This window comes from Rhinoderma darwinii, chromosome 1, assembly GCF_050947455.1.
Source record: "Rhinoderma darwinii isolate aRhiDar2 chromosome 1, aRhiDar2.hap1, whole genome shotgun sequence".
Lineage (NCBI taxonomy): Eukaryota > Metazoa > Chordata > Amphibia > Anura > Rhinodermatidae > Rhinoderma > Rhinoderma darwinii.
Window position 1 is genome coordinate 580,286,024 of NC_134687.1, and position 13,242 is coordinate 580,299,265.

The 13,242-nt window shown below is 46.0% G+C and overlaps 1 protein-coding gene across 2 annotated transcripts in view; it reads left to right on the forward strand.

Moving 5' to 3' along the window:
* Positions 1-7,895: 7,895 nt before the first annotated feature.
* The window catches only part of NNT (nicotinamide nucleotide transhydrogenase), a 122,757-nt gene continuing 117,410 nt past the window's right edge, over positions 7,896-13,242 (forward strand). The window contains exon 1 of one of the 2 annotated variants that reach the window (XM_075839676.1): positions 7,896-8,013. The gene's annotated coding sequence lies outside the window, so the exon portion shown is untranslated. Of the gene's footprint in view, positions 8,014-9,297; positions 9,318-13,242 lie in introns of those variants that run through there. The other variant, XM_075839686.1, reaches the window with a different exon arrangement.

Here is a 13,242-nt window from a genome sequence, read left to right on the forward strand (position 1 = left end):
GGGGTACAACTGGGCGGCGGTCCCTGCACTCAGTAAGTGCACGACAAACATACAAGGGAATACAAGCAAGGGAAAGGGGCAGTTGCCCACGGAAACACCGTGAGCAACCAGAGTGGTGAACGAGCCGAGTCAAGCCAGGAGTGTGCGAGGTACCAAACGAAGAGCAGAAGAGTAGTCAGTAAGCCAGGGTCTGTATGGAGCAGGATCAAAATAGAAGGAGCTGTAGCTGGGCCAGGAAACCACACGAAAAGAATCGCAAGCACCGAGGGACAGGAAGGGCAGGCTTAAATAGACCGAGGGCGGGAGCTAGCTGAGTCTGGCCAGGTTGCGATAGGCTCTCCCACTCCTAAGCCTGCCAGCCTGAGTAGTGGAAGCTGGAGTCAGTCTCAGGGATGTAGATTCAGGTGCTGACTGATTAATTATGGGAGTTAACCCCGAAGCTGTGCCTGGCAGATCCTTTACAGTACTATTATAATCAGGGACACAGTGTATGGCGCTATTATAGTTAGAGGTGCAGTGTATAACGCTTTATTATATTTAGAGGTGTTGAGAATTTTACTTCGTCTATAGGTGCAGAAATGTTTTAAAAGTGAGAAGCTGAAGACATCTGAGCGGAAAACTGCAGAAATGGGTCATGGCCAGTAGAAATCCATCATAGATGTCTGGACCGGAGGGAGAAGAAAAGAACTAGAATCTGAGACGTCACCGGTGAGTCACTTAATGTAAATGCTTATTCTGCCTCTAATCAGCACTGTAGTCACTGTATGATCTGCAGCGAGATGATGGTGGTATGATTGCTCGGGCCATGCTGGGAGCTGTAGTTTTACGCTGTACAAACCTATACGGCAAGGGTTGCACTAAATTGAACTGTATTTGTTCTGGTGTTGTATGTAAGTACTGAGCTTAGTTCTGGTGCTGTATATACGTATGAGATTGGTTTTGGTGCTGTAGATATGTAATGAGTTTGGTTCTGGGGAAGTATATATGTACTGAGGTTGGTTCTGGTGCTGTATTTATATACGGAGGTTGGTCTTGGTGCTGTATATATGCATGGGCTTGGTTCTAGTGCTGTACATATATGTCTCGGCTTGGTTCTAGTGCTGCATTTATGTATTGATTTAGGTTGTGGTACTGTATGTATGTACTGAGCTTGGTTCTAGTGCTGTATATATGTCAGAGCTTGGTTCTGGATCTGTAATTATATAGGATATATTTATAATAACAAAATTGCAAGGCAGATGAAATTGTTCTCAATTCATTGTATATTTCATGGGAACCTGTCTGGTAGTTTTAACCCCTTGAACCGCCACCATGTGGTAATTCATGACCTGTCAATATTTCCAAACATTCCCTTGTATGTTTTTTTAAGATGCTGCAAAATCCTTAAAATCCACTTTTAAAACGACGCACACTATATGCTAATTACTCATTAGAGGGTCATGGGGCAGTGCCGCTATCCTGAAGAGTCACATAGTCCTGCCTCCAAACACACCTTTCCATGTTTGAGTGACATCTCCCTGACTGATACAACTTTCTTAGATGCACCATTGCCTTGTGGCACTATACACAAGGGGGGGCTGTGTGGCACTATACACAAAGGGGGCTGTGTGGCACTATACGCAAGGGGGAGCTGTGTGGCACTATACACAAGAGGAGCTGTGTGACACTATACACATGGGGAACTGTATGCCAATATTTACAAGGGGAGGGCTTTGACTCTATCTACACGGGGCTGAGTGTGGCGCAATCTACAAGGGACTGTGTGTGGCACTATCTGCTAAGGGGGGGGGGGGCTGTGCTGCACTTTCTACTAAGGTGGGCTGTGTGGCACTATATACAAGGGAGGGGGGCTGTGTGGCACTATACAGTGGGAGCTGTATAGCGCTATATACAGTGGGGGCTTTATTGCGATAACTACATAACTACAGGGGGGCTGTATGGCACTATCTACAAGGGAGAGGTGGGCGTGCTATCTACAAATGGGGAGTGACACTGTCTATAGGCGGGGCTATATAGCACTGTCTACAGGGGGGCTGTATGGCACACTCTACAGGGGGCACTATTTATAAAGGGGGTTGCTTGTGGCATCTGGGGGGGCCCGGTCAAGAGTTTGCTATGGGGCCCAGTCTTTCCTAGTTACGCCCCTAGACTGGACAACCCCTTTAATGCTACAATGTAGCAGGCTTAGAGGGCCCATGAGACAGGATCACAGATTGTGTGATGCTGTCTGCTTGGCCTTTTATCTAAGCCAATCACATGGTAGGCTTAGATACAGGGCCCCAGCAGACAGTAATCTTATACTGTATAAGGTTACTGTCTGCTGGGGCCCTGTATCTAAGCATCTTACATAACCACATGGTAAGATTAGATACAGGGCCCATATGTGATACTGTCTATTGGACCCTGTATCTAGGCCTACCACATGGTAGGCTTAGATACAAGGCTCCATCAGACAGTAATCTTATACTGTATAAGATTACTGTCTGCTGGACCCTGTATATAAGCCTACCTTGTGGTAGGCTTAGATACAGGGTCCAACAGACAGTATCACACATGGGCCCTGTATCTAAGCCTACCACATGTGTTACTAATCGTTTTTTTGTGTTTTTTTACAGGTTTGGTCGGTGGACTACATCGGATTCGAGGACTACTTTGATGACAGCTTTTTTTATTATCAATAAAATGGTTAATGAGGGTTGTGTGTGGGTTTTTTATTTCAATAAAATATTTTTTTATGTTTTTTTTAAACTTTATTACTACCGCCTTAGTAATGGCCGCCGGCTGATTGACAGCATCCATTACTAGGGGCTTAGTGTTAGCTGGTGCAGAGGCTAACACTAACCCCCATTATTACCCTGGTACACACAGCCACCAAGGGTGCCAGGAAGAGCTGGGTACGATCCAGTACTTGACCATCTGTAGTTATGCTCGAATACCGGGGTGGCTGCGGACTGGTTTTATCAGGCTGGGAAAGGCCAGAAACAGAGGCACCCCCCCCCCCCCCCAGTAATGCTAGCCTGCTGCTGCGTTATTGTATCTGGTTGGTTAAGAAAAACCCACGTCATTTTTAAAAAAATATAATAATTTGAAAGAACGATGTGGGGTCCCCCCTCAATTTTCATAACCAGCCAGATACAATATAGCGGCAGCAGACAGCATTACCAGGGTGGGAAGGGGCACTGTTTTTGGCCTTCCCCAGCCTAATACTACCAGCCTGCGGCCGCCCCAGTACCCGACGATCACTACAGATGATCGGGTACTGGTTCTTACCCGGTTCTTCCCAGTACCCTCGGTGGCGGTGGGTACCGGGGTAATAATGGTGGTTAGTGTTTGCCTCTGCATCGGCATAACATTAAGCCCCGCCTTAGTAATGGACGTTGTCAATCAGCCGGCGGCTATTACTAAGGTGGTAATAATAAAGTTTAAAAAAATACAAGGACATCGAAAAATATTTTATTGAAATATAAAAACCCACACAACCCTCATTAACCATTTTATTGAGAATAAAACAAACGCTGTCATTGAAGTAGCCCTCGAATCCGACATAGTCCTACGACCGAACCTGTAAAATAACACAAACACACAAAAATAATTAGTAACACATAAAGAAGCAAAACAATTAGTATTCTTACCTTTCCTGGGTCCAGCGCTGGAGCTGGGCCCTGTATCTAATCCAATCATGTGAGATACTCAGAACATAAGAAATTTGATCCAGCGCTGGTTGATTTTTAAAGGAAACGATTTTCCAAATTTATTCGTACAAATGGTAAAATCCGATGGAAGTAAGAGTGGTTGCATCAGCATTTTACCATTTGTACGAATAAAGTTGGAACATCGTTTCCTTTTAAATCAACCAGCGCTGGATTTAATTTATTCTGTTCTGTTTATCCACATCGTGTGCCTCCACGTAGGATCCGAGCGCAGTCCATACCTGGACCCACATACCGGTGAGCTGGAGGAGTCCTCTTATTTTTTCCCATGTGTGATACTGTCTGCTGAGCTACTATATCTAATCTCATCATGTGTGATACTCTTCTGCTGAGCCACTGTATCTAATTTCATCATGTGTGATACTGTCTGCTGAACCACTGTATCTAATCCTATCCATAGTTTATAGGGTCGTGGTTCTATAGATATGCTGTCTCCTATACACACACATATAGACACACACACACACACACACACATACACACACACACACATTTTCTTGGGGGGACATATGTATTGGGGCTATTTCCCTTGACATTTTAAGACCTTAGTGACACCCCTGGCTGCTAATGCTGCATTGTTGGGTCTCTTAGGAGACCCAGCGATGCAATTGAAAGCTGCGGGCCGTCAGCCATGAGAAGTTTGTGGGTGGGGGAAATGAACTTTTGCATCAGGGCCCATGAGCCTTTAGCTATGCCCCCGGCCAAGACCCTCAATGAGCAGCTGCGCCATCTTGTGGTTTGGGTATTGCTCTAATTAAGGGAACATTTTCCTCAGTTTTAACAGTCAATGCTTTTTCGCCCTAAAAAAGCTTTTGCAGAGGGTTCATCAGACAAATTAGCTTTTTTAAAGCATCGTGACATGGCATGGTTCTCTCCACAAAAGGAACACTCATTTTTATATTTGCAAGTCTGAGGCCACATCGGGACTCGTTAAAGAGGCTCTGTCACCAGATTTTGCAACCCCTATCTCCTATTGCAGCAGATCGGCGCTGCAATGTAGATTACAGTAACGTTTTTATTTTTCAAAAACGAGCATTTTTGGCCAAGTTATGACCATTTTTATATTTATGCAAATGAGCCTTTCTTAAGTACAACTGGGCGTGTTTAAAGTTATGTCCAACTGGGCGTGTTTAAAGTTATGTACAAGTGGGCGTGTATTGTGTATGTACATCTGGGCGTTTTTACTTCTTTTACTAGCTGGGCGTTGTGAATAGAAGTGTATGATGCTGACGAATCAGCATCATCCACTTCTCTTCGTTACCACCCAGGTTCTGGCAGTGCACAGACACACAGCGTGTTCTCGAGAGATCACGCTGTGACATCACTTCCTGCCCCAGGTCCTGCATCGTGTCGGACGAGCGAGGACACATCGGCACCAGAGGCTACATCGACTTACCTGCAAACGCCGATGCTGCTGCAGAATCAACTGTAGCCTCTGTCGCCTGGTGCCGATGTGTCCTCGCTCGTCCGACACGATGCAGGACCTGGGGCAGGAAGTGATGTCACAGCGTGATCTATCGAGAACACGCTGTGTGTCTGTGCACTGCCAGAAGCTGGGTGTTAACAAAGAGAAGTGGATGATGCTGATTCGTCAGCATCATACACTTCTATTCACAACGCCCAGCTAGTAAAACAAGTAAAAACGCCCAGATGTACACACACAATACACGCCCACTTGGACATAACTTTAAACACGCCCAGTTGGACATAACTTTAAACACGCCCAGTTGTACTTAAGAAAGGCTCATTTTCATAAATATAAAAATGGTCATAACTTGGCCAAAAATGCTCGTTTAAAAAAAAAAAACAAAACGTTACTCTTATCTCCATTGCAGCGCCGATCTGCTGCAATAGGAGATAGGGGTTGCAAAATCTGGTGACAGAGCCTCTTTAAATGCAAAACAATTTCCTTTTCGAAAGGTGCCAACTAGTTGGGGTTACGTTAAACCACAGGCTTTTGCGGCAATAGTAAATTGAGCCACAGCCCTACGTCTTTAACCCCCCATTTTCAAGTAGGGCCTCATGCCCACTTCAGTTATTTTCTTCAGGGTGCTATCCGTTTTTTTTAACAGATAGCACCCTGACCCATTAATTTCAATGGTGCCGTGCACACTTCCGTTGTTTTGACAGTTCCGTTGTCCTGTTCTGTCAAAAGTAGAGCATGTCCTACTTTTGTCCGTTGTTCAGTGACCTCGGGGTCCATTGAAGTCTATGGGTCCGCCAAAATAACAGACGGCACACGGAAGGCATGCGTGTGTCGTCCGTTTTTGACGGATCCGTTGCCAAGCAACGGCTGGGCGTGCCCTGTTATGCTCTGAAAGCTAAAGAAAACAGTGCCAAAACGATCATGTGACGTTCCTATGGGTGTTCCCTGTGTCATGTGACAAGTTAATTTTAATACCTTCCGTTTTTAAAAAGGAAGACAAACGGAAGCACAACGTCCGTTTAAAACAGAACAACGGAACGGACACGGAGTAAAAACGGAAAGCACACGGAAGTCAAAACGGACACACGGATTAATTTCAAAAGGAAGTCAAAACTGTGAAGGATGTGTGCACGAGGCCTAAGAGATTCTGACGAAAATTCCTGTCATATAAAAACCAACCAAAACCTACAACATTTTTAAAAGCCTCCAGAGTAATATCTATATGCTGGGAAAGGCCTATACACTGCTCACTTTTCGTCCAGTATGCGAGCAGAAATGCAAAAGCCTTGAAAGAAATACCTGTAAATATAAACATACCCCAATAATACGCGCATCGGTCGCTGCTGAACTTTTTTGAAAAAAGTGAAAAAGGACTTTTATGTCAATCGCTATTCAGCCATATGGTAGAATGACTTAGGCTGGATTTACAGATGGCGTATTATGGCTGCAATACCCAGACCCTGGCGTTTTCACTGAACTCCTTGTACTGAACACTGTAGGGTTCATTACAATAAAACAAGGGCCAATGATCGGGCAAACGAGGGTTCATATGACGGCTCGTTTCCTCATTTCACTCTGGTCAACGACCGGCCGATGAACCAGGAAACGCTTGTTGATCGGCTGATCGTTGTCGGCAGCACATCTGCCTGTAACCGGGAGATGCGCTGCCGACATGATGTAAATGCATGGGGACGAGCAATCAGAGTGACGAGCGCTCGTCCCTATACATATCCAATCATTGCTCCGGGCTGTCTCGTTGACAGGTGCTCGTTTACACGGCCCACATCGTACCCTTGTATACGTTCGTGTGAAGGGCGTTAAAACAACGTCCGTCACACGGACACATGTATTTCAATGGGGCCGTTTACACGGCCGTTGTTTCAATGGACCTTGTGAAGGGTCCGTTGAAAAATTTAACATGTCCTATTTTGTGCCGTTTTCACGGATTCCTCGATAGGCCCAAGTCTAAGGGGAGCCGCACTAGGGCAACTCGGACGTGAAAAACTAGTTTTTCACGTCCAAGTTTTCCCCCATTCGTCTGAAATTAGCCTTAGGGCCTGTTCACATCAGCGTTGGCTTTCCGTTCTGTCGGAGGTGTCCGTCGGGTGAACCCCGCAACGGAAAGTCAAACTGAAACCACAGCTTCCGTTACCATTGATATCAATGGTGAAGGAAACATTGATAATGGTTTCCGTTTTTCCCACGGAATCAATAGCTCAGTCGACTGCGCTATTGATTCCGTCATTAAAATGGAAACCTGCCGGAATGGTGACGAATGGAAACCATTAGCAATGTTTCCGTCACCATTGATATCAATGGTGACGGAAACGGAAGCTGTGGTTTCAGTTTGACTTTCTGTTGCGGGGTTCACCCGACGGAAACCTCCGACGGAACTCCGGAACAGAAAGCCAACGCTGATGTGAACAGGCCTTTAGGTTGCTGCAGCCATAATACAGACTGCCAAACGGATATGAGAAAAAAAGACAGGTAGACAATAGATACAGATATGACAGAAAGATAGATAGTAGACAGACAGATTCTATGAAAAATAGTAAATAAATGACAGAGAGAGAGATATGACATAAAAAGTAGATAGATAGTAGAGAAGGTAGATGAAGAGATAGAATGTAGTCATATAATTGGACAATACAGCGCTGGCCTTCCCCTCCAAGGACACAGCACGACTTCACTGCTAGTCCTGGCAGTCAGTGTTATTGTAGAGGGGGCGGGACCGGGGACGGGTGACGTCAGGCTGCCGCTCTCTGCTCTGTCTCTTCCGGGGGCGCTAGTGATCCAGCCGGCAGCCTGTGCTCGCACTCTCCTGCCTGCAGCAGCGGCCGGAGCGGGAGGTGCAGGCACTGCAGCGCCTTATTACAGGTCAGTGTGTCGGTGTATACGGCGGGCCGGGGAGGAGGGTGCACGGTTAGCGGCTGCTGGAGGCCATGCAGAGTCTCCGTGTGTGCAGCAGCTGCTGCTGGCCGCGGGGCTGTGTGAGGGCACTGGAGGTTCCTATGTGTAATGTATATCTATGTAGTCACATGGTACAGGACAAGCCTTTCCCTGCAGCTTCTGCAAGTGCTGTTCATAGACTGCAGGGTCTGGAGATCGCGGGTGGAAGTGACATATTCTCCCCTTCATTCAGGGTGACCTCCCGAGGACTTCATGCTGTCCATTACTATATGTGGCTCAGGATCTTCCCTATATACAGTATAATTACACACTATATATTATACTACAGTCCATACAGTGTGACCTCCCCCAGGACTGAGTACGAGGGTGCACTATCTGTGTTAGTGGTTGATCTCCAACCTGTAGCTCTCTGGCTGTTGTGAACTACATTTCCACCATTCTAGGGGCTGCACACCATTTATCTCCTGCTCCTGGAGACTGGATACTATATAGCGTGTGGATACTGTACTTGGTGCAGGACTGTCACCCCCTTCATTCAGGCTGACCTCTTCAGCACTGGTCCTCCTCCACAGGCCACATCGGTGCACACAACTTATGAGAGTTGTGTTACTATGGGACTAGTGCGACAAAAGTCTGCGTAGCTGCAACTTTGTTGCATGCATTGCGCTATTGAGTGTCGACGTTCTATGACGCTTTAGTAACATACTCCAGAAGTAGCCAGTCTTTAGCGGTGATCTCCAAACGGTGGTTCTACAGCTGTTATAAAACTACAACTCCCAGCAGGCTATCGGGGCCTACCAGAAGTTGTAGCTTTGCAGCAGCTGGAGAGTTGCAGGTTGGTGACCAATGCTGGTGCAGTAGAGCAGGCACATGTAGTGGGTGCAGTAGAGCAGGCACATGTAGTGGGTGCAGGGCCGCGGTCTCCCCATGTCTCTATTTGGAAGTCACAGCAGCTGCTCACATGTATTGGGATGAATGGACGCTCCGTATTATGATTGACATGTACAACCGTCCAATCAGATACGTGCCGCGTAGACGAGTTTAAAAATAGATTTTTTTTTTGCTTGTAGTCCAGCCAATAGGAAGCATTTCAGCTCGTTATGGGCGGGTCTTACGTAGTGACGTAGCCAAAGGACGCGACGTAACTGGAGAGGCTCCGTCTAGGTGACTCTCGGTTTGCCCTTGAGGGTGTGACGTCACGGCTCGTTGCCTGGCAACCGAGTAGCGGCCTAGGAAGTACTCCACTTCGCTGTCAACCTCTATTTCCTAGCGTAGGTCATCATTCACACACGTTACCTATGCACTTTATTTTGTGCACTGCGATAGGATAGGAATGTTTGGTAATTGCGATCCATACAATTTGGTCGTGCATCATTGTGGGTTTCTTTTTTGTGCCCGTTGTTATTGCATTGTTTGTGGCACAGACCATACACAGTGTAAGGGTGTCCTTGTATGTTGCTAACATGGTTGAATAAATCAGCGATTTTGTGAGTCAATACATGTGCAGCACTGCGCCAAAATAATATACCATGGCAGATATCTTCTAGAATATTTTGTGATATTGCTGTGATCTCCTGTGATAAAAAAAATAAAGTGGTGGCAGCGCTAGTAAAATAATTTTTTTTCCTGCACTGTGCTATTCCTGACAATGCAGCACTGCTACATAGCCACATTAACTTATATTGGAAAGCAGTTTATGTAATTCCTAGCGGCTGCCTCGCCACATCGTGGGACCCCTGTTCAGGAGATAGATGCAGGTCCCCACATCTGCAACCCCCACCTATCAGACATATGTCATACAAGTCTAGGGTATGTTCACGCATAGTTTTTTTTTTTCAGGCGTATTTCTGAGCGTAAACGCATTGATATATGCCTGGAAGAAACACTAGCAAAACGCCTACCAACCGCTCCCCATTGAATTCAAAGTGAAATACACTGTGCTGTTCACATGAGGCGTATTTTTACGCTGCTGAATTAAAAAAACAAAAACAATAAAAAAGCCTCGTAAAAAGAAGTAGCATGTCCGTCACTTCTTGGGGCATTTTTAGAGCTAACTTTTCATTGACAACATTAAAAACGCCTCAAAAGAAGCTACAAATAAAAAACTTCATTTTAAGCTTCAAAAAATGCCTTGAAATCAGATGCAGTGTTCCCTTGAAACGTAGATTTAAATTGTGAAATATTGTTTAACCCCTTCATGCACCTTGACGCACCTGTATGTCATGGTTTGCCCTGCATTATTAAGGCACCATGAAGTACAGTTACGTCATGGTGCTTCTCTGTCACCATGTCAAAACACATGGTGACAGAACAGTGACAGGCTGTCACAGACAGCCGATAGTCACTGTGACTTGTCGGGGGAACAATCGCTCCGAGTAGTGACTGACCAATCACAGTATTTCAGCATGGTTACCGGGCTGAAAGAGCCGGCTAGCCACGCTAGCCGATCGGCTGTTGGCAACAGGAGGCATAACCATGGCCCCCTGTCTGCCAAGTACGACGGCCTGTTAGGCCCCGTCCGGAGGCGGGGCTTAAAAGGCTTCCGGCCGCAGATGAAAGATTGCGGCGGGCTCAGAAGCTGACCCTGCGCCATCAGCCGAAGGATGTCAGCTGTATTTTACAGCTGACATCCTGCTGCAACGACAGGGAGCGGCGCTAGCTCCGCTCAAAAGCGATCGCGGCGTCTTAGTTGTTTCCTGGAGATCGCTGCCATGTGATCGCACGGATGCCGATCGTTACTATGGCAACCGGAGGCCAACAGGTGGCTTCCTGGTCTCCCACGTACGGAAGCCTATTAGGCACCGCCCGGAGGCGGAGCCTAATAGGCTTGCTGTCTGTGAATAGCTGACAGCTCTAATGCATTGCATTACGTGGGTAGTGCAATGTATTAGAATAAAGATGGGAGGTGCTGGTCTTCAAGTCCCCTAGTGGGTCAAAAAAAAGTTATAAAAAAGCTCAAGGTTAAAAAATTAAAAACAGCCTTTTTTCCTATAAGTCTTTATTATAGGGGAAAACATGATACCGTTAAAGTACACATATTTGGTATCACCGCGTTCGTAACAACCCAAACGATAAAACTATAATGTTATTTTTCCCGCACGGTGAACACCGCAAAAAAAACCCCAAAAAACTATGCCGGAATCACTATTTTTTTTTGGTCACCATCCCTTCTAAAGTATGGAATAAAAAGTGGCCAAAAAGTCGTACGTACCCCCAAAATAGTACCAATAAAAACTACATCCCATCCCGCAAAAACAAGTCCTTACACAGCCTTGTCAACGCAAAAATAAAAAAGTGATGGCTCTCAGAATATGGGGACACACAAATTTAGTATTTTTCAAAAAACAGTTTTTTTGTGCAAACGTAAAACTTAAAAAAAACGATATACATATGGTATTGCCATAATCGTACCGACCCGCAGAATAAAGTAAAACTGTAGTTTATTTAGCGCATAGTGAACACTGTAAAAAAACAAAACAAAAAAAACATCAGAATTGCAGATTTTTGGTCACCTTGCTTGCCAAACAAATGGAACAAAAAGTGATAAAAAAAATCGCATTTACCCCAAAATGGTCCTAATGAACTACAGATTGTCCCGCAACAAATAAGCCCTCACACGGCTCCGGTGGAGAAAAAATACAGAATATGGCGATGCAAAATGTGCAGAGTGATCCAAAAGCCGATAAGATTGGGCGCCATTTATCAGTGCGACACTGGCCACATATCTGCGGATTATTATTTATTTACCCCATTATTATACCCTCTTATTATGCCCTGATGTACCCCGCACAGATTACATATGCCCCCACATTATAAACTGAAATACCAGAAAAACCCCAAACAACTACCAAGCAAAATCTGTGCTTCAAAAGCCAAATGTCGCTCCCTCCCTCCCTTCTCAATCCTGCAGCGTGCCCAAACATCAGTTTATGTCCACTTATATGGCATCGCCATACCCGGGAGAACTGGCTTAACAATTTGAGATATTTGTCTTCAGTGGCACGAACTGGGCACAACATATTGTGCACTAAAATGGCATATCAGTGGAAATTTGAAATGTTCACTTTGCACCATCTGCTGGTCACTGATTTCTAATGTAGAATCACCTGTGTGGTCAAAATGCTCACTACACCCCTTAAAGGATATATCAGTTTGATGTTAGTGTTTTATTAAAAACGTTTGTATTAATTTGTGTGTTTTGTGTGTTACTTTTTTTTATTTTTACACTTTTTCTTCCCTATGGGGGCTGCCATTTTTTTTTCCATTTCTGTATGTGTCGATTAACGACACATACAGACATGGAATACGGCAGCTACAGTCCCATAGGAGTCAATGAACGGGACCCGTCCCATTGACTTTGCACTATGGCTCTGTCCTGCGCAGACGCAGGTCAGAGTCAGGCAGAGCAGCTGTTTGCAGGGAGAGAGCAGGCGCCATCTTGAAGACCAGTTGCACTGCAGGTAAGATGTGTGTCTCTGCATGTCAAACTCTCTACCTCACAGACCCCCGCTCTCGTGACCCCCCCTCCCTCCCTTGTGTGAAGGACACACGATGAAACTGTACTGGGAAAGCCCTGAACAGTAAATCTCTCTAGTTGTGCTGAGACTGTTTGGGGATGTGACTAATGAACCTCTCAGTCTCAGCACAATTAGAGAGATTTACCGTTCAGGGGTCTGGGAAAGCTGGGTGACCACCATTACCCCTCCTACTGGAGTGTGATATTCATTAGTCACATCCCCAAACACACTCCACATAGTTGTGTGGTTCTGTCTGCGGTGATGGCGGTGGGTGGCTCTGACACCCGCCTCCCCCGTCGGGTCATCTCAGGACAGAAGGGGTGTCCGGATTGGAGACACAGCGCCGCACCTGTCCTCAGGTTGTGTCTGGTATTGCAGTTCACCTCCATTGAAGTGAATAGGACAGAGCTGTAATACCACACACGACTTGAGGACAGGTGCGGCGCCATGTTTTCCTGGACGACCCCTTTAAGGGCATGCCCCCACGTGGCGGATTTTCTCCGCAAGTGTCCGCATCAATGCCGCACATAATCCGCATTGCGGATTACGCTGCGGATCTGCCCAAAATGTGCAGTAAATTGATGCGGACTAGCTGCTGCGGACTGCGGAAAAAGTGCTTCCCTTCTCTATCAGTGCAGGATAGAGAGAAGGGACAGCACTTTCCCTAGTGAAAGTAAAC